Source organism: Amblyomma maculatum, chromosome 2 (assembly GCF_055883805.1).
Source record: "Amblyomma maculatum isolate TAMU_Amacu chromosome 2, ASM5588380v1, whole genome shotgun sequence".
Classification (NCBI taxonomy): domain Eukaryota; kingdom Metazoa; phylum Arthropoda; class Arachnida; order Ixodida; family Ixodidae; genus Amblyomma; species Amblyomma maculatum.
This window is the reverse complement of record NC_139345.1, coordinates 199,549,738-199,574,666: the sequence shown is the minus strand read 5'-3', so window position 1 is coordinate 199,574,666 and position 24,929 is coordinate 199,549,738. Positions and strand designations below refer to the sequence as shown.

Below are 24,929 nucleotides of genomic sequence, written 5' to 3'. Positions count from 1 at the left end.
TTTTGCGGCGTCCAATTTTGTTCCTTTAGAACGCTGTGCTAGTCATGAAGGGCGCTGTGCACAGCAGAACACACTCAACGCTGATTTTTGGCTCTCATCGTGAATCTGTGCTCTTCGTTAGAAGGCCTTGCATGTTCAATCCCAAAACACATCTCTCGTGAATGAAGTGATTCGAAAAGTGGTTTTTTGTCTCGTTTGGAATGTTAGCACAGGGAGATAGGACACGATAGAAACCTGGGTTTGGTGTTTCTCGCGATTCCTACTCTGCGATGGGGACACAGCTAGAGAGAAATAAAAACGAGGCGATATTTTCCGCTGTTGCTAGTGCAGCTATCCGTATCCATGTAATAAGGTGAGTCCGTTATTTTTGCATTTGCCGCCACTTGTTAACGCACAGAAGTGCTTAATGGTTTTTGCGATTGCAACGTCAAACTTAATGCCGAAAATCTGAGCAGAGATGGCAACGCTTCAAAAAATATTTGGCAATACCGAATGAGTGATGTAAATGTTGCCTAGCGTATGATGCCCGAAGAAAGTCTTGCTATTGCGAAGGATGCCTATGAAGACGTTTTGCTCCCACTTGCATTGAAATTCCCTCCGAATTCAGCTTCCTTTTTGCTGCCAGGGAGTTCAGTAAAGACAGGAATCTCAGGTTTGCAAGCTTGATATTGTGTTGCACTTGAAGGTTCTATTTCAGTAACTTATTTATCGTGTCACCGGTGTACCGCTCTGCCAGCTGTCACTAAACAACCAATCAAGTCACTAGGTAATAGGCAGTAACGCACAATTAATTTGAAGTGCAAACCAAATGCTGCGCTTCCGGATTTCTTTTCACTTCCAGAACATGTTGCCGTTAGGCTGGTCGCATGGTGTTCCCTCGTAAAAGAAACATACAAAAAAGAAACGGCCGCACCTATTGAGGAAATGGGCGACATATGTTTAAGGTGTGAGAATTACATTTTCGTGCAGTTCACTCATTAAACGAAGTGGTTAGCAGCAGGCTAACGCACGAACGTAATTACCAACGCGGGAAACACTACACGCTTTTTGTATGTTACCAAACTGCAGTAAAGAAGGCATTCAGCAAGAGGGGCACATGAAACAGCTGGAAGTCTTTATTTTTCTTAACTTAGCGTCACAACAAATCCGGTATTGGTGAAAATAGGCGACTAGGAACCACAGCAAAAGCGCATCGAGTTTTCGAAATCAATTCCTCGCCATACTTTCCAGACAATCCAAATGAAGAGAAAAGCGTGTATTTGTTCATTCGTTGCAACTACGAGAGCACTGTACCGATAGTAACGCGAAGATAATCTTACGAAGAGCGCAGCTTCACAGCGCCAGAATATGCGGAGCGCCCTTCCACAGTAGCGCAGCGTTCTGAAGGCGCAAACTCAGGTATCGCACATGATACAAGCTTACATTTCATTATCCCAAGGAGGAGAGCGAGAGAGCATGTTTACGTCAGTCAGCTTACACTCACCGCCGGAGAGCAGCGGCCAGCGACGGCGATGGTAGTGCCGCAGCTCGGCCCCGTGCCTGCTCCACCGGCCGGCTGGGCTCCTCGTTTTTTCTTTCTTTCTTTTTTTTTTTTTGACAAAGACGGAAAGACGGTACATTCCCCCGAGTACATGTGTACAGACTTATCGCTAACACAACGACCGGATAGCTTATCTAGCTTATCTTGGCAGCACAACGTGAGCAGTTTCTTGTTGAACAAACTTAAGCCCATTTCTGTAGAGGATCCCTTTCTGATAAAATAATCGCAAGAACTTGTTGAGTTTGTGCAGACCAATCATAGGCCAAAAAAAACAGCGTGAACAAACGGGAACGACCGGAAGAAACAACAGGAACAAGCATAGTTCCTGTTATTTCTTCCTGTCGTCCCCGTTTGTTCGCGCTGTTTTTTTGAATGATGTATCACCAACTCGCCCGCTTAACTATCCAATCATCGGATAGCTTTTGCCTTTTCTATTGACATAGATTTGTTTAACTCAGTGCCGCATGCCGAATTGTCAGTTTCTGTGAGAGACTGCATTGAAGCTTCGGGGGCTGTGGCCTTCCAGAAATCTGCTGGGATTTTTCTTGAAAATGTTTTAACATTACTGGAACGTTATTTACAGGTTACTTTTATCTCTTATGACAATCAGCTTTTTCTGCAGCGTAAAGGCATTTGTATCGGCTCTTGCGTGGCGCCCATTTTATGTGGAATATTTTTATCTTCAATTGACCGCCTATTTCCACAGTCTGTTACAGGGGGGCCTGTTTTTTAAAGTTCTTAGATATGTCAACGACTTTTATTTCTTTTAGAAAGGGAGACCTTTACATCCCCTGACCCTGTTATTAATCTGGTTTTATCTTCTTTTAATCAACTCGGACAAACGTTAGTCTTCACCTACGAGCTTCCCGATAATAATATTTTGCATTTCTTATACCTCAAGCTGATGTTGTGCGGTGACCATCTTTGCTGGATGTACTCCCCCCGATCCAGAAAAGATTTATTACCTTTTGATTCGGCGCATTCTAAAGTCGTTATAAGAGCCATAGCCTCACTTTGCTTGGAGTCTGCGTTTCCAAAGTCTTGCCCTCACAAAATGCAAGATAGTCTGAATGATCAGGTTTTGAGGCTAGTAGTAGCAGATTACCGTAGACCGGTCATATCAGCTGTAGCTGAAGCCATCCTGTAAGGAGAGAAGGGCACCCGAAGTAGAAGAGCTGAACCGCTTTCTTCCAAGCTGGTTGCGGTGCCCTATGTACACCGTTGGTCTCACAACCTTAGGAAGGTTGCGGGCAGAAACAACGAGCTCCTGGTGTTTACCGCCCCCAAAAAACTTTCTAAGCTTTGCCCACGCATCACTGGGTGTGCCGGCGGGGGTTGCAGCAAAAAAAAAAAAAAAAACACGTGTCGCCCTATGTGAACTGTGCAGTGGGAGTGGTTTACCGAATCCCCCTCTCTTGTGGTGCCTCATATGTTGGCCAAACTGGCCGCTGTGTCATTAAGCGGTTACGGGAGCATGCTCGAAACGTTTAACTTAAAGACGAAAACGCCAAACTTGTGCGGCACATTGCTTCTTACAAGTGTAGGGCAGGATTCGAGAAGACGACGATTCTGGGCAAAAGTGAGAATTATAAGGCAAGATTTCTATTAGAGGCATATCATATAGATAAGCTATCCGATCGTTGTATTAGCAATACGTCTGTACACATGTACTCAGCGGAATGTACCTTTCTAGACATGTTTTTGCATTGACTACTGTTTTATCTGTCCCCTTCTGCGCATGCTCAATTTTTTTATATATAAGCTGTGTACGTCGCTTGAATATAGAGCTGGTAGTTAGCGCTTGTCAAACGTCTTATGTGTTCTTCTTTGTCCTTATTGCTCTATGTTTGCGCTAAATTTTTTTACTCCACTCCTTTAGTTTACTTAAATGATAAAAATTTAATTTATTTTGAGAACGAACATGATATTATAATATAAATTGCAGTCATTAAATAGACTGCGAAAATTCCCATACAGGTTCCACATACCTTTCATAAAGGACGATCACCTCTTGGTATCAAAAAACCATCAATGTATTTACACAGCATGCTGCTGTGTAAATGCATTTGCACAGGCAAAATTGCAAGCACTGGTTGCCCCTCCCGCATTGTTAGCAATAAGTGAGCATTCATTATAACTAAAGCAGCTGTAAGTGGGCATGAATGAACTTGACTTCACAAGTTTTGCACATCTACATTTACATAGTGAATAATGGATAGTATTCACTTTAAGGGATGTTTGCAATTGACATAGGGCAGAAGATTGCACCGGACCAGGCTTTGCAGGCGATAATATGATTTAATTTTATCACAACGCAAAATCAGTCAATCGAGTGAGTACTTTAAATACAAAATAAAGAGTGTTTGCTCTAGCATGTTTTCCGGAATGGCCCGATCACGTATTTATTCAAGAGCTTTCCCTTAAGGAGTCATGCATCCGCTCTTCTCTTTAATCTACAGAAGCAAGCAGAAAGGAAGGAAGAAAATGTGTGCTAATCAAGGGCAATATTTGGTCACGGTACATCAGTGTGTCTTTTTAGCAGAATCTATGACACTGGTTTAAAAAATTTAGGCAATTTGCTTTTTGTACCAATTCTGATTAACCAGCTAGAAACAAACTTTAGAAGTACTAAAATGATCCCCACAGTATGCAAATCATCCTTGAAGTAATGGCCCAGTAAGTGGCACACGTAATAATGAAAGTTTTCGACTTCATTCCAGCAGCAAAAGCACCCACCTCTGATAACCAAGAAATCATCACCAGCATTCAAAAGGTTCCCATTTCTTGGTACCCGTTGTTCTATTCCCATATATAACAAATATTATCAGTATTAGTGGGTATCACGTTAAGCACAATTTGAAAGCAAGGGCTAGCTGCGCACGAAGGCAGTTTACAAACAAAAGCACGAAAAGAAGGGGTAACATTTGAGGTTAAGCCCCGTAAGGAACGAAATTGAGCTTCAAAAAGCCTGCCTTTATTACTAGCACTCTAAAAAATTGCGAGATGACGTAAACGCACTGACCGCCTTTTTCAAACGTTCTGCTTTTCGCCGCCGACCACAAAGACGAGTCACTTCACAACGCCAAGGTGGCCAATGAATTCTTTTCAGCAGAAACGCACACTCGACGGCATCATGAAGCTACGTTACCACCAACGCAGAGCACGAAATCACGGATCCTACCTTGGCAGGCAGACAGCTACAGTAAATTCGGTTACGCAAAACGAAGCCCCGCCCGTACGGCTGCTTGCATGCTTCTGGCTCTCATCTGACACTATCTGATCCTAAGAAAAAAAAGAAACGGGGTGGCTGTTTGCATCATGTGGAGGTAGAACAATAAAGACACAGAGCCTACCACTGACGCAGTTGTGCAGGTGGCGCCATCTAGAAAGGTTAAGTGAATGAAGAAGCGCAGTTGTGGGAGCTTTCATTGTAGAATCTCCTCTATAATAGTTCCCTAAGTAATCAACTGCAGTGATTATATTCCTTAATTTGGCAGAGGCAGAGATTAGCGCAGGATGCAGAACCACATTTCATCTGCTAACTGGAAAATAAGCTCCTACGAAGTGTATTTTATTAGCGACGCAAAAGTAATATATTCAAATAAAACACACTTGCAGACCGAGTTGTTCGCCAAACGTCCGAGGTTTTCTATAATAATGTAGTTTACTGCTGGATTGTTAGCCTAAAAAATTACAAAAAAATATTAAGTGCACATCACTTTAAGCTCTGTAATAAGGTGCATTGAGATATTCTGCGTAACCGCGTAACTGGTAGCAGAAGCGCCTCTTTGATATAAGTACAAATTTAAAGCGTCGAAGGCGAGAGACAGCATTTCAACGTGCTGGCTTTGAAAGAGATAGACACCAAAAATTTTGAGATGTGTTTGCTTCGCAATAGTGCGCCGCACGATACTGTACATGAACACCCGCATGAAATTCGCTTAAGCTAGCGAAATAAGTTACGATAGGTGATTTTAAAAAGGTGGAAAATGGAAAAGGAAACACTCAACGCATGTTAGGCTAAAAGAACGTATAAAGGCTATATTCAAAACGATAACAAAAGACTTGATCACTCATTCTTCGTCCCGCACTTTCACACATTGTCTTCAGCCGTCCGCTCTAGTTGACGCCTTAATTACGCCGCACTGCGCTCTCTTCCGCAGATTAGATACATTTAGTTTAGCGCTATCGGTTAGCGCTACCGCTACCGCGCGAGAGTCAGTAGGCATGCGCAGATCACACCGATGGCGACAGATGGCGCCACGTTCCTATCAAATTTCGGCGGATGCCATACGCGGGGACCAATCAGTGCGTGCTGTGGTGACGGTGCGCGGAAGTGGTAGAGAGCCGCCGTAAGCGGCAGCGCTAAACTAAAAGTCTGTTTATTCAATGTCCGCTCTCACTGCAGCGACGCAGCGCGCACTCTTCGCATATTTCCTCAACGTCCGCTCTCATTAACGACGCACTGCGCACTGCTGTTCGCAGTCGCGTACTCACACCATCTCGCACCAAAACATGGATGCTGTACTCACTGCGCACTGCGCCCATCTGAAAAAAAAAAGAAAAAATCCCACCACAACCAAACTAAGGTAAACACGGACAGCAAGGCGCCAGCCACCGCTGCGCCGACTCGTCGGAGGCATGCTGCAGTCGAGGGGTTGTCGGTTTACAAGTTCCAAGACGCACTCAAGGAACGCTCAGGTGTAGTTCAAAGGTTACACAGCCGCCGAGCCGCCACCCAGGCGGGAATTCCCTTCGCAATAAGTAAGCCGTTAACAGATAGAGTTTTTTTCTCGTCCAGTTTCGGTTTTGGTGTCAGCCGCTGAGTGATGGTTATGATGTCTTAGACGCATTTTGGTCATGTGAAAGATAGAGGCAGCTAAACTATAACCGTTTTTTAATCATTCTCGTTAGGATCTGCAAAATCGGGCTTGTGTTTATATTGAAAGGCTGAAACCTGCGGGAGCCGTGAATCCCGAGCCAGACCTTTCAGATGATTAATGTGGCAGCCGTTTACACTTCAGTTAACTTAGAATGTGTTCTAATGAGTATCATCTCCAAAATAATGCCGCCACAAATTAAGGAATGCACGGATTTGGTGAGCGCGTGTACGAGAACGAGGGTCGAAAAGGAAGCCCGCTGCCGGGAGGTATTAACGCAGTCATAAAACCTAATAATAAAAGGCTTAGTGCCCCCCTCCAGTTTTTCGCTACTTTTCGAAGCGATTTTGCAGACTGGTTTTTTATGAAAGGAAATTAATGCATTTCACTTGTAGCGTCTATAGTTGCGGAAACAAATCCCTGAGTTAGCAAAGGCACAGAAAACTGCTCTGTGATTAAACAGCTGGGGCGCTCGACTGTAACAGATAGAGAACGCCTTTTCAGTCATCACTATCATAAGCCTGACTATACCCACTGCAGGGCGAAGGGCTCTCCCACATTTCTCCAATTAACCTGGTTCTGTGCTAGCTGATCCACTTGACCCCTGCGGACTTCTAAACCTCATCCGCCCACCTAACTTTCAGCCGACCCCTCCTACGCTTTCCTTCCCTTGGAATCCAGTTTGTTACCCTAAGCGACCATCGGTTATCCTCTCTTCGCACTACATGTCCTGTCCATGCCCATTTCTTCTTCTTAATTTCCACTACAATGTTAGTAAATTGAGTTATTTCTCTGACCCACTCAGCACGCTTCCTATCTCTTAATGTTACCCCTAACATTTTTCGTTCCATAGCCTTCTGAGTTGTCCGCAACTTAAGTAGAACCCTCTTTGTTAGTCAACACGTTTCAGCCCCATATGTGAGTACAGGTAAGATGAAACTGTTGTATACTTTCCTCTTGAGCGATACCGGTAAGCTGCTAGTCATAATTTGCGAGTGCTTGCCAAATGCGCTCCATCCTAATTTTATTCTTCTTTTTATTTCCTTTTCATTGTCCGGATCTGCGGTTACTACCTGTCCTAAGTAGACATATTCACCTACTACTTCCAATACTTCGCTACCTAACGTAAACTGCTGTTCCTTCCCGAGGCTGTTGAATAATACCTTAGTCTTCTGCATATTAATTTTTAAGCCTACCTTTCTTTATTTTCCTGCCTAGGTCATCAATCATTATTTGCAGTTCATCCCCCGAGTTACTTAGCAAGGCAATGTCATCAACAAATCGCAGATTACTGACGTATTCTCTATCTACCCTTATCACTAACTGCTCACATTCCAATCTCTGAATACTTCCTCTAAGCAAGCTGTGAATAGTACTGGGGAGATCGTGTCACCTTGCCTAACACCTTTCTTTATGGAAATTTTACTTTCTTTATGCAGAACTATGTTTCCTGTGAACCCTCCATATATATACTCCAGCACTTTCATATACGGCTCATCCACCCCCTGATTTCGCAAGGCCTGCATCACAGCCGAGGTTTCAACTGAGTCAAATGCTTTTTCGTAATCAATGAATGCTATGTATAGGGGCTGGTTATAGTCCGAGCACGTTTCTATCACCTGGTTGATGGTATGGATATGATCGATAGTACAGTACCGTTTCCGATAACCTGCTTGATCCTTTGCTTGGTTGCAGTCTAAGGTGGTCCTGATTCTATTAGCGAATACCATATACATAACAGAAAGTAAGCTTAGTCTGTAATTTTTAAGGTCCTTAGCGTCCCCTTTCTTATCAATGAGGATAATATTTGCATTCTTCCATGGTTCCGGTACAGTGAATGAAATCAGGCACTGCGTATACAGGGTGGCCAGTTTTTCTGGCACGATATTCCCCTTCGTCCTTCAACAAATCTGTAGTTATCTGATCCTCTCCAGCTGCTTCCCCCTTTTCATAGTTTCTATTGCTTTCTTGACCTCGTCCTTCGTCACTGGTGGAACGTGTGACTGTTATTCCCTACCGGCAATCTCATTACGGTCCTGACTACTTTGGCGACTGTAGAGATCAGTATAGAAGTTCTCTGCTACTTTGACTATCTTGTCCATATTCGTGATGATGTTGCCCGCCTTGCCCTTTATCGCATACCTCTGGTTTTTTCCTATGCCCAATTTCTTCTTTACCGCTTTAAGGCTTCCCCATCCTTTACAGCACGCTCAATTTTCTCCAAGGTATACTTCTTTATATCGGCCACTTTGCGTGTATTGATTAGCTTTGACATCTCGGCCAATTCTATCTGGTCTGTTGGATTAGAAGCATTTACACTCTGGCGTTTCTTAATGAAATATTTTGTTTCCTTAGACAGCTTACCGGTATCCTCTCTAACTATTCTACCGCCTACTTCTACAGCGCACTGAGTAATAATATCTCTGAAATTATTGTTCATTGCTTCTAGGGTAATGACGCCATCCTCGGTTAGAGCTCAATATCTATTCTGTAGCGAGATCCTTAACTCCTCTGCCCTCCCCCTCACTGCTATTACTAATTTGCTGCGTTCCTTCTTCAGATTCAGGCTAATTCGGGACCTCACCATCCTGTGGTCACTGCATCGCACTTTCCCTATTACCTCTACATCTTGCATAATGGCGGGGTTAGAACACAGTATGAAGTCAATTTAATTTTATTCTCCCGGCTAGGACTTTTCCATGTCCATTTCTGGTTCTTCCGTTTGCTGCAGAAGGTATTCATAATTCTTAAGTTATTACGGTCTGCAAAACTATACTAGTAACTCCCCCCTGCTATTCCTAGAACCAATGCCAAAGTCACCTACTGCCTGGTCTCGTGCCTGCTTTTTCCCTACCTTGGCATTGAGGTCTCCCATTAGTACAGTATACTGCGTCTTTACTTTTGCATTACTGGTTTGTACATCGTCGTAGAAAGTTTCAACTGCCTGGTGATCATAACTACATGTAGGTGCATAGACCTGTACAACCTTCATTTTTTTACCGCTTATTAAGCCTAATGGCGATGCCTGCTACCCTCTCATAAATACACTAGAATTCATCTATATTACCCGCTATATATTTTTTGACAAGGAAACCTACTCCTAGTTATCGCCTCTCCGGTAAACCTCGATAACACAATACATGCAGTAGTAGTAAAATACTTTATTGAAGCGCAACACTTAGGCGCCTAATACATCGATGGCCTGCTTGACGACCAGGCGCTGTTCTTCACCCTCAGCGCCAAGCCAGTCCACCAAGGTCCAGATAGTATGTGAGGAGGTGGGAATGGATCCCGATTGCAATTAAACCGGACATGAAAATAGGCAGTGTGAAAGGTTAGCATATGGGGAACGGCAGTTGGGGCATAATTTGTCTGTTTTGTCAAACCGCTTAGTTTGTATTCCTACCCTGCTAAAATCCCAACACTGGGATTGCAGTATCAATAAATAAATAAATAAATAATGAATCACAACGGAATTTGTACAGACATACCCGTGCAGGGGTTATTAGTGTGTTCAACTGTATTTGCCGAATTATATGAGTCTCCCGAACGGAAATATTAGGATGAGCGTCGGGGTAGAGCTTGACATCTATGCGAGCAGCATTGTAATATTCGCTGATGGTGGCGCGAAGAGACAGTCTCGATCTGCCCTCCAAGGATCTTGGCCAGGGAATTAACGGTGCCCGATTACAAGTTTCACGGGCTAGCTGGTTCGCCAGCTCATTGCCGTCAATCCCCGAGTGTCCAGGGATCCATCGGAGGAAGACGGGGCAGGGCTGCAGAGCGACAAGTGCAGCCTCGAACTCCCTGGACAGATGATGTGTTTTATTTTAGATTGAATGGCACGGATAGCAGCCTGGGAGTCGGTGTATATAATATACTGAGGCACAGGTGGAAGAGAATGGAAACTTTGAATGGCATGAATGATGGAGAGGGCCTCAAGCGAGATAATATCCGGAGGTTGGAGAAATGGGCCGCTAGTGTGTGTGACAGGGGTAGATTGACGAGGATGAAACAGGACCTGGCTTTGGGACCCACGAGGAGCCACATAAGAGGCATCCGTGTAGCGACTCCAATGGTATTGAAGGGCGGACTATGATGAGAGGCAGCAGCATGTCGACGGCCAGCATGCAGGACCGGCGACTTATTGGCTGGAAGAGGAAATATACGGTTTTTTGGCCTCTGGAGGGGAAGGAGTCGAGGGACTGACTGGATGGGGGGAATGTTAGCCTGGTTTAGAAGCTGGCGTCCATAAACTGTGCCGGAGAGGCGAGCTATCTGTCGGTCACGGTGAAGAGAAAGGAGACTGCGAAGAGGATGAAAAAGCCCGATGGCATAAAGCTTATCGGTGGAAGTAGTTATGGGAAGACAAAGAGCAGCTTTATAAAGGCCGTGAAGAGCTGTTGCAAGTGTGTCTAGCTGGCCCTGGGTGAATGAAAGATATGGTATAAAGTAAAGGAATTGTTAAGAGACAGACTGAGATAGTCGACAGGCGGGAGCTTCCCTCAGGCCAGAGGACCGTCTCACATCTCGGCGAAGTAAATGGGTGATGGGCTGACAGGTAGCAACAGCCCCACGGAGAGCCCGGACATTTTTGGCGGTATGCAGAGGCATGCCAAGAACACGGCATTGAGAAACTTTGAGGATTGGGGAGCCGCCCAAGGTAAGGATATCAGGGAGTTGTGAGCTCGTTGATAAGCAGAGTGAGTCAAAAGCAGGGGTTCTGACGCAGGATCACGTCGAGACTTGCCCGCGGGAGGAAGCGTCGCGCGGCCGATGAACGGCGCCGAAGTGGCCGATCCGCTCGCGGTTCTGCCTGTTGCTATGCGGTGGCCGCCTCAGCTTTGCCACTTGTCGATGGCGAAACGTAACGCTGCACAGCACCCATAGTTCTGCTTAATGAAAGTAACAAAATTCCCATAAAGAAAGGTGTTAGGCAAGGAGACACGATCTCCCCAGTACTATTCACAGCTTGCTTAGAGGAAGTATTCAGAGACTTGGAATGGTAGCAGTTAGGGATAAGGGTAGATGGAGAATACGTCAGTAATCTACGGTTTGCTGATGACATTGCCTTGATAAGTAACTCGGGGGATGAACTGCAAATAATGATTGATGACCTAGACAAGAAAAGTAGAAAGGTAGGCTTGAAGATCAATATGCAGAAGACTAAGGTAATGTTCAACCGCCTCGGGAAGGAACAGCAGTTTACGTTAGGTAGCGAAGCACTGGAAGTAGTAGCCGAATATATTTACTTAGGACGGGTAGTAACCGCAGATCCGGACAATGAAAAGGAAATAACAAGAATAAGATTGGGATGGAGCGCGTTTTGCAAGCACTTGCAAATTATGACTAGCAGCTTACCGGTATCGCCCAAGAGAAAAGTATACAACAGTGGCATCTTACCAGTACTCACCTATGGGGCTGAAACGTGGAGGCTAACGAAGAGGGCTCTACTTATGTTGTGGACAACGCAGATGGCTATGGAACGAAAATTGGCAGGAGTAACATTAAGAGATAGGAAGCGTGCAGAGTGGGTGAGAGAAATAACTCGTTATAGACATCCTAGTGCAAATCAAGAAGAAGAAATGGGCATGGGCAGGACATGTAGTGTGAAGAGAGGATAACCGATGGTCGCTTAGGGTAACAAACTAGATTCCAAGGGAAGGAAAGCGTAGCAGGGGGGGCAGAAAGTTAGGTGGGCGGATGAGGTTAAGAAGTTCGCAGGGGTCAAGTGGATGCAGCTAGCACAGATTCGGGTTAATTGGAGAAATATTGGAGAGGCCTTCGCCCTGCAGTGGGTGTAGTCAGGCTGATGATGGTGATGATGATGAATTGCGAAACAGTGGTCGTACCACATTGTAGGGCTGCGGCCAGCGCAGCAGTTCGGCAGACCAAAAAACTGAAGTGAAAACGGAACTGGTCGTATTAACCCTTGGGGCCCCTATTTTTGCACGTGTTACATCAAGACACCATACCGTAATAATTTTACGATCGTTCGTCGCTTTTTCTCAATATGCCGAAATGAGTCGGGATTTTAAAGACGCTGTTGTAGAAGACTCCGGACATTTCTTCCACTTGGGGCTCCATCGAACGGTAGGCGGCCGCCTTAACATCTTTTCGTCTACCGTCAAAAAGCTACCAACGCGGCCGTGATTGAACCCCCGTATTTGTATTCATCACTCGAGCGTAACCACTGAGCCGTCACGCCTTCTACGCTTCAGGGTTGGATATCAATTTTGTAGGAAAGTTGTTGAATTCTTGTGGTTGTGGGCAAATGTTCTATTCATAATGGGTCCCGAATGCTATATCGCGCATGCATATGCTAAATTTCTCGCCGTTCTTCCTAAGGCTCAATAGGCCTCACTCTGGAAGCGACGGAACTAGACCCTTGTGAACTGGGCAAAGGCAATAAAAAGGTTGGGCAGAGGCAAATTACGAGACTTTTCTGGTCACAGGCCGACGACAACGACCTTCCTTTTGAGACATGTGTTTGCGAGGTATGCACATCTGCGATAAGAAGTGGAGAGACCACGCGCTTTTACAAATCAGTACGCCCACTTTTTCTGACGGTGAAGCGGTTATTTCTCTATAGGGTACCCTCCTAAATGTACTTGCCATCTTGCACAAACAATTTTGTCTGGCCATAGCCCTATGGTATGGCACATCGTTTTCGCCGGACCAAAACGTAATCATAGCGGTTACCGTGGTCTCTCCATTTTTGCTCAGATGTACGTGTTGGTTCAATGCTGCGTACTAAAGCTTGAAAGAGAAACCGAAGCAGTTTCTTGCCGCTATCAGCCTCCCTCGCCTCCCTGTCGTTCACGGGTCGTCTGCGCAGAGCGTGCGCATGCCAACAGCGCGTGTGACAACCGCCAGCACAGTCGGTGGGAAACAGGCGGAGGACGAGGGTGGATGTTTACTCTGCGGGCGCGTTGCGGCCGAATTACTGGCGCCGAAGGACGCGTTTCATCGTAATGGGCCTGCCGCTTTCCAGCTCGCACGATGTCGACGATCGCCGAATCTTTCGCCGCAGTCCCTGTATGTTGACTCTCCGAGTGTGTTTTCTTTTAGAGCGCGGCTCTTTGGCGTCCGTTCCTGGGTTTCGCGTCGGCGTCGGCCTCGTAACCAGCTCCGCCCCCCTTTCATCCCCCCTGCGCTAGCAGCGACCGACTTATACCGCTGGATGCCGCTGACGCCGCTAGAGTCAACATAACGTGACTGCATAGAACACCGTCGCCGCCATGCAGAAAGAGGAGGGGAGGGTCCCCCCCCCCTGTTCCTGTGTGGCGGAGAGGGTGCTCTTCAGTTGCCGACGCGCCGGTTATTTCACGTAGGCCCCGGCACGTCGACGAATACGTGACCACCTTCCCACGGCTAGACCTGGTTCTTGGCGCTGCGGAAGCGAGGGTATCATATTGTTTGCGTCGGCATCGGCGGCTTTGTCCCTGAAACCAACTCCGCAGCTGGGGTTGACTCACTATCGGCGTCAGCAGCATCAGTCAGTCGCTGCTATCTCTTCCCTCCTCCCTTTATCGCGTTGTCCGCTTGCTGCACGCGCTTCTGCCCCCATCGTTTGCCGCTGGGTGTACACGCCGCCCCCCTCCCCCCTCTTCCTGTGAGTCTCCGGTTGTCAAAGCGCCGGCTCGAACTTAATTCTTTTCTTCGCTCCTCCTCCAATGCAACCCCTGTGCGGTGCAATCGTAAATGTGCACCGCCCAAGCCGAAATTGCCGCTGCCGTTCGCCACTGCGAAATTATCTGCCAGTGCTTTCTGAGCCATGAGCGAGACGACCGGTGGAAATCCTCCGTCTGCTGCTGCTGCTGCTGCTGCTGCTGCTGCTGCTGCTGCTGCTGCTGCCGCCGCCGCCGCCGCCGCCGCCGCCGCCCACAGCGCCGTCGCCGCAAGAATCCAGAGGTGCGTGCCGCCGAAGCAGAAGCTTACCGTCGCCGCCGTAGAGATGATCCAGGAGTACGCGTCACCGAAGCAGAGGCTAAGCGGCGCCGCCAAGAAGACCCTGCCGTTCGCGCCGCCGAAGCGGAGGCGCATCGTCGCCGTCAAGAGCAACCAGCAGTAAGCGAGGCTGAAGCAGAAGCTCATCGCCGCCGCCGAGAAGACCCTGCCGTTCGCACCGCCGAAGCGGAGGCTCACCGCCGCCGTCGAGAGCAACCAGCAGTAAGCGAGGCTGAAGCAGAAGCTAATCGCCACCGCCGAGAAGACTCTACCGTTCGCGCGGCCGAGGCCGAGGCCAAACGCAAACAAAGGCTCGCAAACAGTCAGGGTGCAACAAATGCTTTCCGCCGACAGTTTAAAGACAATGCGTTTGGAAGTGTGTGTTCAGTGTGGGATAGGCTCTGGTTCCAAAATGACGTGAAACCGCTTCCGGATGCGTGCCGTGAGAATCTCCGGTGTGCGTTTCCCAACTCGGACTTGTGTCAATTCAGACTGTGTTCTTCATGCATGCAATCTGTGCGGAAAGGTGACATTCCTCATTTTTCGACAACAAACGGTTACAAATATCCCTCAAGGCCAGCGCACCTTCCACAACTTAATGCGGTGAGTGTAAGACTCGTATCTCCGCGAATCCCATTCGTGCAAGTGCGACGACTGATGCACGGCGGAGGCCAATATGGCATTAAGGGTCCAGTTGTGAACGTTAGCGTTGACGTGGACGAGATAGTTACATCGTTGCCCCGTGCCATCGAACAAGACCGCGCTCTCAATGTGCATCTGAAGCGGCGTATTCTCGCGAAGACGACGTACTTGGCGGGGGCAGTGAGAAAATGTGATTTGCTGCCGTGGCTCCAGGTGCTTTGCGATAGCACACTATACAAGCACTACAACATCAAGTGCGACTTTGCCCATTTGGGTGATATCACTGAAGTGGAAAAGCAGGACGAAACTGAGTCGCTCCCGGAATGCGCGGACCTCAACGATCCCATCCAGGCGGCCACAGCCATGACGTTGGCTCAGCACACCTTGATGTGGGATGAAGACAAGTTTCTCGTCATTGCTCACGGTGAGGGAAAGAAGCCCCTGAGCTTCCTTTACGACGAACATGCCCAGGAGCTCTCATTCCCACAGATTTACCTCGGTGAACCACGCCGAGTAGACGCCAGTGCCAAGCCAACCGTCTTCACGCACGACATGAGCGAGATCCGCAGGTCTGATCGTCGAGGTGCCACCCCACAACACGTACTGTACATGGCCATGAAAGTGTTTAGGCACCGAGTAGCCAGCGACATGTCTGTGGCCTTCCGCAACGTCAGAGCGGTGGAAACCCTAACGAAACAACAGCTACTCGACAAGGACTTCGTTCAGGAAGCGGTAGAACATGACATGGCTTTTATGCATGGCATACCCAATACCGTGCAGTACTGGGCCGGGCGCAAGAAAGACCTCTTTGCCATGATCCGCCAACTGGGTAAGCCTACGGCGTTCCTCACACTGTCTGCCTCGGAATTGCACTGGTCCGAGCTGTTAGTGTTGCTTCAGCGACTTCGTCTACAACCTGATGAGACTGCAGTTGCCATAGAGGAAATGAACAGCATTTATCGTGCCCAGCTAGTAAATGACGATCCCGTAGTCTGTGCCATCTACTTCGACCGCCTGGTGCGCATCATTCTAAACATACTCCAGAATACCCGGATATCCCCCTTCAGACCATACGTAGTGGTCGACTACTTTAAACGCATCGAATTTCAGCATCGCGGGTCGGCACACGCGCACATTCATCTCTGGCTTGATAATACCCCCGATGAGGAGCTCTCCATGCACATGCCCCGAACTCTGGAAATGGTCACTATTCTGCTTTCGCTGGACGCCACGTACTTGAAGCGGGAGCGCACGCAGGTGCACCGACACACCCATACCTGCTACAAGCGCAACAGCACCAAGTGTCGCTTTAACGTCCCTTTCATGCCCATTGATGAACCCATGGTCGTAGTGCCTTTCCCGAGTGTGGAGAGTGAGGCGCAGAAGAAACACATCGAGATGCTCCAAATCAAGTACCAAGCCATGCACCAGGCTTTGGAAACGACCAACTATGATTCACTACAGCAGTTCTGGGAACATCACGGCATCACGGACAGGGAGCAGTACATTTCGATTCTCCGAGCAGGTACACCTCGTCCCACCGTCATGCTACCCCGTACCGTGCAGCAAAAGCGGAATAATTACTTTAACGCATGGGTGACGTCCGTTCTAGATTCAAACATGGATCTTCAGATCGTGCTCGACACGTAAGCGTGTGCTGCCTACGTGGTAGAGTATGTAAATAAGGCCAATCGAGGTATGTCCAATCTGAACCGTGCGGTGCAAGAAATTGTCAAGGATAAGGGCGACATGAATCACACGCAGGCACTGAGACACTTGGGCGTGAAGATGCTCAATGCGATCGAGCTCTCAGCACAGGAGGCCGCCTGGTGTTTGCTCAAGCAGGACATGTCGCAGGCCAGTCGCAAAATTGTCTTTGTAAACACTGCCTGGCTTGAGGAAAGGACGCGCATCCGGAAGTCTAACGCTCAAATGGAGGAGGAACGCTTGGACGAATCTAGCACGGACGTTTGGAAAAGGACTATGATCGAGCGCTACGAAGACCGCGCGCCTGAATTGGAAGCCGTCACTCTGGCACAGTTCGCTACAGACTACAACATCTACACCTGCAAGAAGAGAGTTCACCAAGTGATACTTCGCTACCGCGGTTACTCCATCGACGATCCAGTTAACTTCAAGAGAGAACATGTCCTACTCTTCTTTCCGTTTCGTAAGGAGGTGGACATCTAAGACCAAAATTGTTTCGAGCGGCTATACGAGGAAAACACTGACGTCATTCGGGAGCACAAATCACGCTACCAGAGTGAGGTAAATATTGAAGACCTCCGTGCTGTTTGTAATTCCCTGATACGACCCAATAACGAGGAATGGGAGACGGCTTCTGAGATTTCCGACGTGACCGTGCACCCGGCAGCCATGGAGAACGACGACTCTGATCTCCTAGACATTGATGCAGTCGAGTCCAATGCCCCGTTTAAACAATGCCCCGCTGTGTGCACGCGCCAAGACGTCATGAGCAGAGATCAATACCTGGACACTATGCGGAAGACAAATGATGAGCAGTACGAGATCGTCCGAGAAGTCCTACACCGACTGACAACTCCGGACTCTCCACCACTGCAAATATTCTTCACGGGAGTGGCTGGATGCGGCAAAACATTTGTACTGCGCCTGATCATGGACCTCTACAACAGGTACTGTAACCCTGCTGGCCCATACAATCTAAACGCTTATGTGGCTTGCGCTACAACAGCAAAGGCGGCGGTGGCACTAGGCGGAGTAACTGTGCACGCAGCGTTCAAGCTTAGCCTCAAGACAGACAGCGGACTCAGGGACAACGAATGCTTTCAGGAATGTCAGATGCGTGATTATCGACGAAGTTAGCATGATGTCTGCTGATATACTTCACAGAATCGACTCGCGGCTACGCTCCATAACCTGCAAATATCTGCAGCCCTTCGGAGGGTTGGACTTCATTCTCTGTGGGGACCTGCGTCAGCTTCCCCCCGTTCGTACAGCTGAGGTGTTCAAGCGCGTCAAAACAGACGACGTGTTTAACACAGAAATCGCGTGGCACCATCTCGCCTTCTTCGCACTCATTAAAGTGGTACGACAAAACAATCTCAGGTTCTCCACGTTGCTTTCCAAAATTGGAGATGGGTGTCGAATTAGACCCCGAGGAAATCGCACTTATCGAGAGTCGGTTCGTTCCACAGCAGGAAGCAGAAGCTTCTTGCCCCGGTGGAATGCGCTTCTTCTACTCGAACAAGGAATCTGATTACTACAACACAACAAAGGCCATAGTAGCACAGGATAATGCTGTACCATGCACGGCACAGGATACAATCGTTGGGTGTAGGTCAATGCAAGAGCAAACAGAGGACATGCGTAAGGTCAAAACGTTACCCAAGGCCGAAATAGGAAATTTGCCGGCAAATATAATGCTGTGCGTTGGCAAGCCTTACATGATCACCCTCAACGTGGATGTTTCCGATGGCCTTGTTAATGGATCGGTGGGAACACTGAAATGCATCGAAAACGACACCCATGGGAAACCGCTACGCATATGGTTGCAGTTCGGGGAGCTTGGCTCCAAACTTGCGATCGGAACCGTAGCGGCTGCAAAATCCCTCCAGTTACGCAAGCTCAACAGAAACATTCAACCCAACTGGATACCGATTGAAAGGCATACCGTCACCTGCGTTATCGACAAGAAGACGAAGGTATCGGTAAAAAGATTCCAGCTTCCCGTTGTGCAGGCGAGCGCCAATACTATTCCTAAATCCCAGGGTGGCACATATGATGAAGTCGTGAACTCCTAAACCAAGAATCATCCACAGAAGTTGGTATACGTGGCACTGAGTCGTGCTAAAGACATCAACGGACTCTACCTGACCAATATTGACAACGACTTCACGTTTTACCACGGAAAAGCCAATCCGGACAGAAAGCTAGCCAATGAATTTCGTCGGTTGCAGTCCCACAAGCTTGACACCATCACCGCCAAGTGCCTCGCCATGACTGAACAGCCGCACTATACTTATTGATCTCCGCTCTTAACGTACGCTCCCTTGCCGCACATGCCAAAGACGTACACCACGATCACATTCTGCGCCATTCTTCTGTACTTTGCTTTGCTGAAACCTGGATGGATCCCGGAGAGCCTCTCGAAATCATAGATTTCCTATACTGCTGTGGTGCTCGCAGAGACCACAACAGAGCGGCGGGAGTCGCTATCTACTTGCGCACAGGTCTCTCTGCAATACCAGTCGAAATGTTTGGCACGTCACATGAAGTTGGCGAACTGTGCGCCGCAAAGTTGCCCAACGGCTTGCTGGTAGTAGCTGCCTACTTCGCCCCTACGGCACTCACGAAAGACGTCGTGCACTTCCTGCAACTCGCATTAACCGTCCATCGATCCACACCGATGTTAGTAGTGGGGGACTTTAATGTTGACATAAAGACAAACAGGAATTTCTTCACACTTATGCGGGAGAACATCCCGTTCCTCTCGCTCGTAACGCGTCCCACGGCTGCGACAACCTCGCGAGGCACTTGTATAGATCTCGTCTTTGAGAATAAAGTATTGGTGTACCAAGTCGAACATATATCAGTCTATTTCTCCGACCACAAAGCTTCCTTCATGACTGTCAAGAACTGTTAGTGGAGTCTTTGTTAAAGGAATACGTGTGAAAAATAAAAAAAAAATTCTGTGATAGCGCATACATGTGTTGTTAGATTTCTTTGCCTCAATCTATCAAAAAGGTGAAACAGCTTATTTGCTGCGCTCAAATTTTCGCATTAGGAAGTAATTCGTAATCGTCGGTAATTTTTTCTTTTCTTTTTTTTTGTCTAGATATATAATCTCGCATATTACTGCCTGTAATAAATAGATAGTGGTACTTATTTGCCTTTTTGGTTGAGTTTCTAATTTTTCTCCTTTTCGCGTCTCGGGGTCTGTTTGAACTGTTGTCATATTAGTTAACTGGATTCCGTTATGCGTGTTTTTATCTGGTGTTTCTTCTTGAAAGCAAATAAATGCATATTATTACGGTTCTGGCAGGCTGGTTCTGAAATTACTCTCCCATATGAAAGGAGCGACCCGAATTGGCAGCTCCTGCCCGTGGCATGGTGGTAACGTGAATTCAAATATCATGGCAGGTTACTTTTTTTAATGAGGAAACCGTAGCTACGCCTCTTCATGGTTTAGCTGCGGCCACCCGAGGTCTCGCTTTGCTGTCGTAGTATTGCTTTCGCAATAAAAACTAACTGAAGACAATAGCTTAGTCCCCAAGCAGCCGCGATCCAAACTTACAACTTTTTGAAATAGCAAAAACGCCGTGTGCCACAAAACTACTGTAGATCTTGAGACACTAAGGTCCATTCCTTTTAGCGTATGCTCTCGCGTCATACCCTTAAAGGATTAGCTGAAGTGTTCCCAATAATGTAGCACCCCACACTGATAGGGCCTCACAGGAGAATAATGTAGCAGGCAAAAGAAGCTTCCGCCGTTTCTTTCGTAGTTGTGGTAAGCCAGAGCTAAACCACAACTAAATTGTCTTGAATATATATACGCAACTTTTACTTTAAGAAAGAGTTATTAGAGATATTTTGCTCACCGCACTTGTTTTACTGAATATCACGAACTTTGCTCCAGGAGCGGAGTGCTGGAAAAAAGTCGATTTTGAATCCTATCTTATGGCACGCAGAATTGTGCTGCTGTCGCTAAAACATTTTAGTCTGGCATATTGAGGCAATTATCTTCATTTCCGATAATATTTGAGGCCCCAAAGGGTTAGGTCTTTCCTCCACAACGCATCAAATTCGGTGAAATTTCGAAAACAGCAAAAAAGTGACAATTTTATTTCGAAATTAAAAAAAACAACACAATCTTCGATTTTTCTCAAAATCCCCCTCAATAACGCTCAATACATCTGAATCATTGAAGAATAAAATGCGTTGCATTATATTGTTTTAAACTGTAAGACCTATTAGTGATCTTAGAGCTTTTACTAAATATTATCAATGTTTAGCCCAACACTGTGACCCCATCCACTGGGTTGTTGGCATTGAAACTTTTTTTTCGGTATTACGCAGACTTTTTGCTTTATTGCTGACAAGTGTTCTAGTCTGGAGTTGTCTGTTCATTCTCCATATTACGTAAAAATCGGTCAAAATTAAACAATATCAAAAACTTGATATTTTTATTGGAATTTTTAGAAAACATCAGTATATTCAATTTTCATTTCATTTGATTTTATTGCTCTCAAGGCCGGTCAGGGGTTACAGAGAGGAGTGGGGAAAATCCATAACATTAGATAAAAAGAAAAACAAAACACATAATAATAATATCTACGGTACGATAAGTACATCGGAATGAACAGGGATTGCTTTAGTGCAATATATTTTATGAAAACTGCAAAGGCGAAATATTCGACGTCGTAAGGAAAGATCTGGATCATTAAGTGTTCTTTTCTTTTGTGAAACACTGCCGTGAAGCGAGTAATTGGATGTAATAAATCTTGCAGAGCGATTTTGTATCGAGTCAAGTAAAGCAATGAGAGAGTTAGTGTATGGATCCCACATTGAGGCAGCGTACTCAATCTTTGAGCGCACAACAGTTTTATACAGTAGTATAGGTTTACGGTTAGCATGCGGTTAGCGTCATTCAGTTCAGTTTAGTCGTTCAGTCGTGTCCGACTCTTCGTGACCTTATGGACCATGTCACGCCAAGCTTTCCGGTCTCTCACTATCTTCCTAACATCACATAACTTCATCTGCAGTGCCTCGAGGATGCCATCTAACCAACGCGTTCGCTGCCTACCCCTTCTCCGGCGACCCTCAACCTTTCCCAACATCAAATCTTTCTCCAGCGACTCCTCTCTTCTCATCAGATGACCAAAGTAGCTGAGCTTTAACTTTAAAATTTGACCCTCCAATGAGCAGTCAGGGTTTATGGTCGACAATATCGACTCATTAGCGTCATTAGTGCTGTACTAAATGTGCGGTTTCCTAGAGAGATCAGCTGTTATTGAACACCAAGCTAGTTATACCTGCCAACTTATTAGGAAGGAAGAAGCACGATGTTTATCGAGTCATGCGTGTAATTCTCATCACTTTACATTTGTTGACGTTTAGTTTCATAAGCCAGGTGTTACACCTAGTTTCAATATTTTTCAGGTCATTTTGAAGAGCCCATGCATATATAAGGTTAGTAATTTCTCTTTATAAAAGAAATCATCAGCGAAAAGTTTGATTTTGATAGTAACGAAGGCTCAAAAGTCATTAATATAGATTAGGAAGAGAAGAGGTCCGAGTAGTGATCGTTATGGAATGCCAGATGTTACAGGAAAAATGGAAGATTCAGTTCGTTAGCAATTACTTACCGGTATCGATTCCTTAGAAAACACTCCATCCATTTTAGTATAGCACTATAAACATTTAGTTTGCTTAGCTTACGAAGTAATAGTGGATGAGACACAGTATCAAAGGATTTTGCGAAGTCCATAAGTAGGCAATCAATAGGAGAACAACGATCCGCTACAGCAATCAAATCATTAGTAAAAGCAATTTATTGAATTTCGTAGTTGTGATGCTTACGAAATCCATGTTGTGAATCTCTACAGAAAGAAATAGATTCCAGGTAAACAACGGGTTGTGAATAAATAATATCTTCAAAGAGATTACACGGAATTGACGTTAGATAAATAGGTGTCTAATTATTTGGAATATCAACGTCCCAGACTTATGCACAGGAACCACTTTGCCGAACTTAAAGTCGTCAGATATCGATGCGCTGAGGAGGAACTGTGTAAATAATTCGGACAACATCAGGAATGAATATAAAAATGTACTCTCCAGGAACTTATAATTGATGCCATCGACACCTGCGGTGGAGGAAAGCTTCCCTTTCTATATTAGCTTTGCCATCCCTTCATCACTTATAGTAATTGACTCAATCAGAACCAGTTCAGAGACCACAATATCGGGTAAAGTAGGCACACAGAATTGGTAAATGATGAGAAAAATGCATCGTTTAAAACGTCACAACACTTTTCGGGTGGAACAAGGATGGTATGTTGGGTATGAAATCGAATATCTTTTCTTTCTCGCATATGAATGACATTCCAGAGTTTTTGGTGGTTGAAAGCACACGACTGGAATAGTGTTTTGTGATAAAAAAAAGTGCTTTGCTCGCTGGAGGACCTATTTTTACTTTGACGTAATAGTAAGATAGGTGTGCCATTTATCAGCAATGCTTTAAGGGGCAGATAGATATGTTTTTGCTTGTTTATCAGGTGTTTTAGCGCAACGTCAAACCAGGGTACTTGCTTAGGACAGAAAACTCGACAAACAGAGATCAATTTGTCATTGAGTTTGCTCACTTTCGCTTTAAAGATGCGCCAATTTGCGTGAAAGAAAGGCCCCCAGAACTGCAAAAAGAATGTAGTGGCAAAACACTGTAGTTCTACATTAATGGCTTGAAAATCAGCCTTGGTATAGATTCTTTGTAATTGTTATCGCTTTCAATACCGCGGAGAGCGTGACGGCATAGTTAGATGGATCACTTCAGGGTCACTAGTTCTTGAACAACGCTAACTGAAGAAATAGTTTGGGGTGAGGTGCTTAGCACAATGTCAAATATGTTGCCGGATCTCTGAGTCAGACGGGAGGTTTATTTTACGATCTGAAAGGGGTTAAACATCGAGCACAGGTCAATAAATCAATATTATCCTGATGAAGCAGGTGAGACATAAAAAGTGGGGCTATTCCAAAAAAATACAGGAAGAATAAGATCACCCAAAACAAAGAAAAAAGCCCTCTGAAACTTACAAATTACCAAATTGATGGCGCCACAAAGGTCGTCGCAGAAGGAAGGCTGAGATTTAGGTGGTCGATAGCATACGAAAAAGACAATGGCCTTGTGGTTCAAACGAATGCAAGTACAAAACAATTACAGTGAAGTATTTACCGGAACATTATAAGAAAGAGTTTCTTCTGATACGGCAATCAAAGCACCACCGCCTCTGCGCCCATACCAATCAGATCTGTAAACGTTGAAATTTTTTGCACAAGTGAACAATTCCCGAGACTCCACGTCCTCTGACAACCACGTTTCGGTCAGGACAATCGCATCAGCAAGGAACGTGTCTGCTAAAGATGACAATAAATCACGTTAAATGCCAGAAATGCTGTAAATAAATGATCCTAATGTGAGTGAAAAGAAATGAGCAATCTTTCCTAGTTAATGCCTGAACGACCACATTTTGCTATGCCGGGCCAGAGGGTGAAGTTGATGCAGGCGAGGAAGGTAGTACACTGTGATAGGCACCAGAGTTTGGGATCTCTACTTCGCACACTACATCAGTTTCTGCACAATATACTTAACATTTTTCGTTTACATATGACCTAGTGTAACGCAAATAATATTTGTAACCACATGCTTCCCCGCAGTCAGCGTCTTGCGCGAGAGCTGGGTTGCTCTACTTTCTCCTTAATATGTACGCCAATATTTTTCACCTTTGATCTCTGAGCCCACATGCTGTCTTTAACCTTGACAGAGGCGAACTTCACAACAATAGGCTCGCATTTCTTTTAACGAAAGCTCCAAGACGATGCGCCCCTGAAATGCTATCGGCAAGTTCCAGAGAAGGAGAGGTCCGCAGCTGTAAGCGTATCTTTTGCTCAGACTCCGCCCATGTTCCCGTTTCTGCATCACTGAAATATTATCTCCTCAAGACCTATCTTCAAGTCCATCCAGGCGAATTGAAGCAGATAACTTTCATCACGAACAGCATAAGATAAAGGCGTTGCACGTCAATACTATACTGAAAAGCTGGAGAACCGCTTGCCTTTTCGTCTAGAGATGCCAGTCAATTTCATGCATTAGACATCGAATCCTCCCCAGGTAGCACATAATATGGGGCCCCAGTAGGTCCGATGTACGCAAGTGGGGC

The 24,929-nt window shown here is 46.1% G+C and overlaps 1 pseudogene; it reads left to right on the top strand.

Moving 5' to 3' along the window:
* The first annotated feature begins 18,413 nt into the window (after positions 1-18,413).
* On the top strand, positions 18,414-19,636 carry LOC146200914 (uncharacterized; annotated as a pseudogene).
* Positions 19,637-24,929: the final 5,293 nt, after the last annotated feature.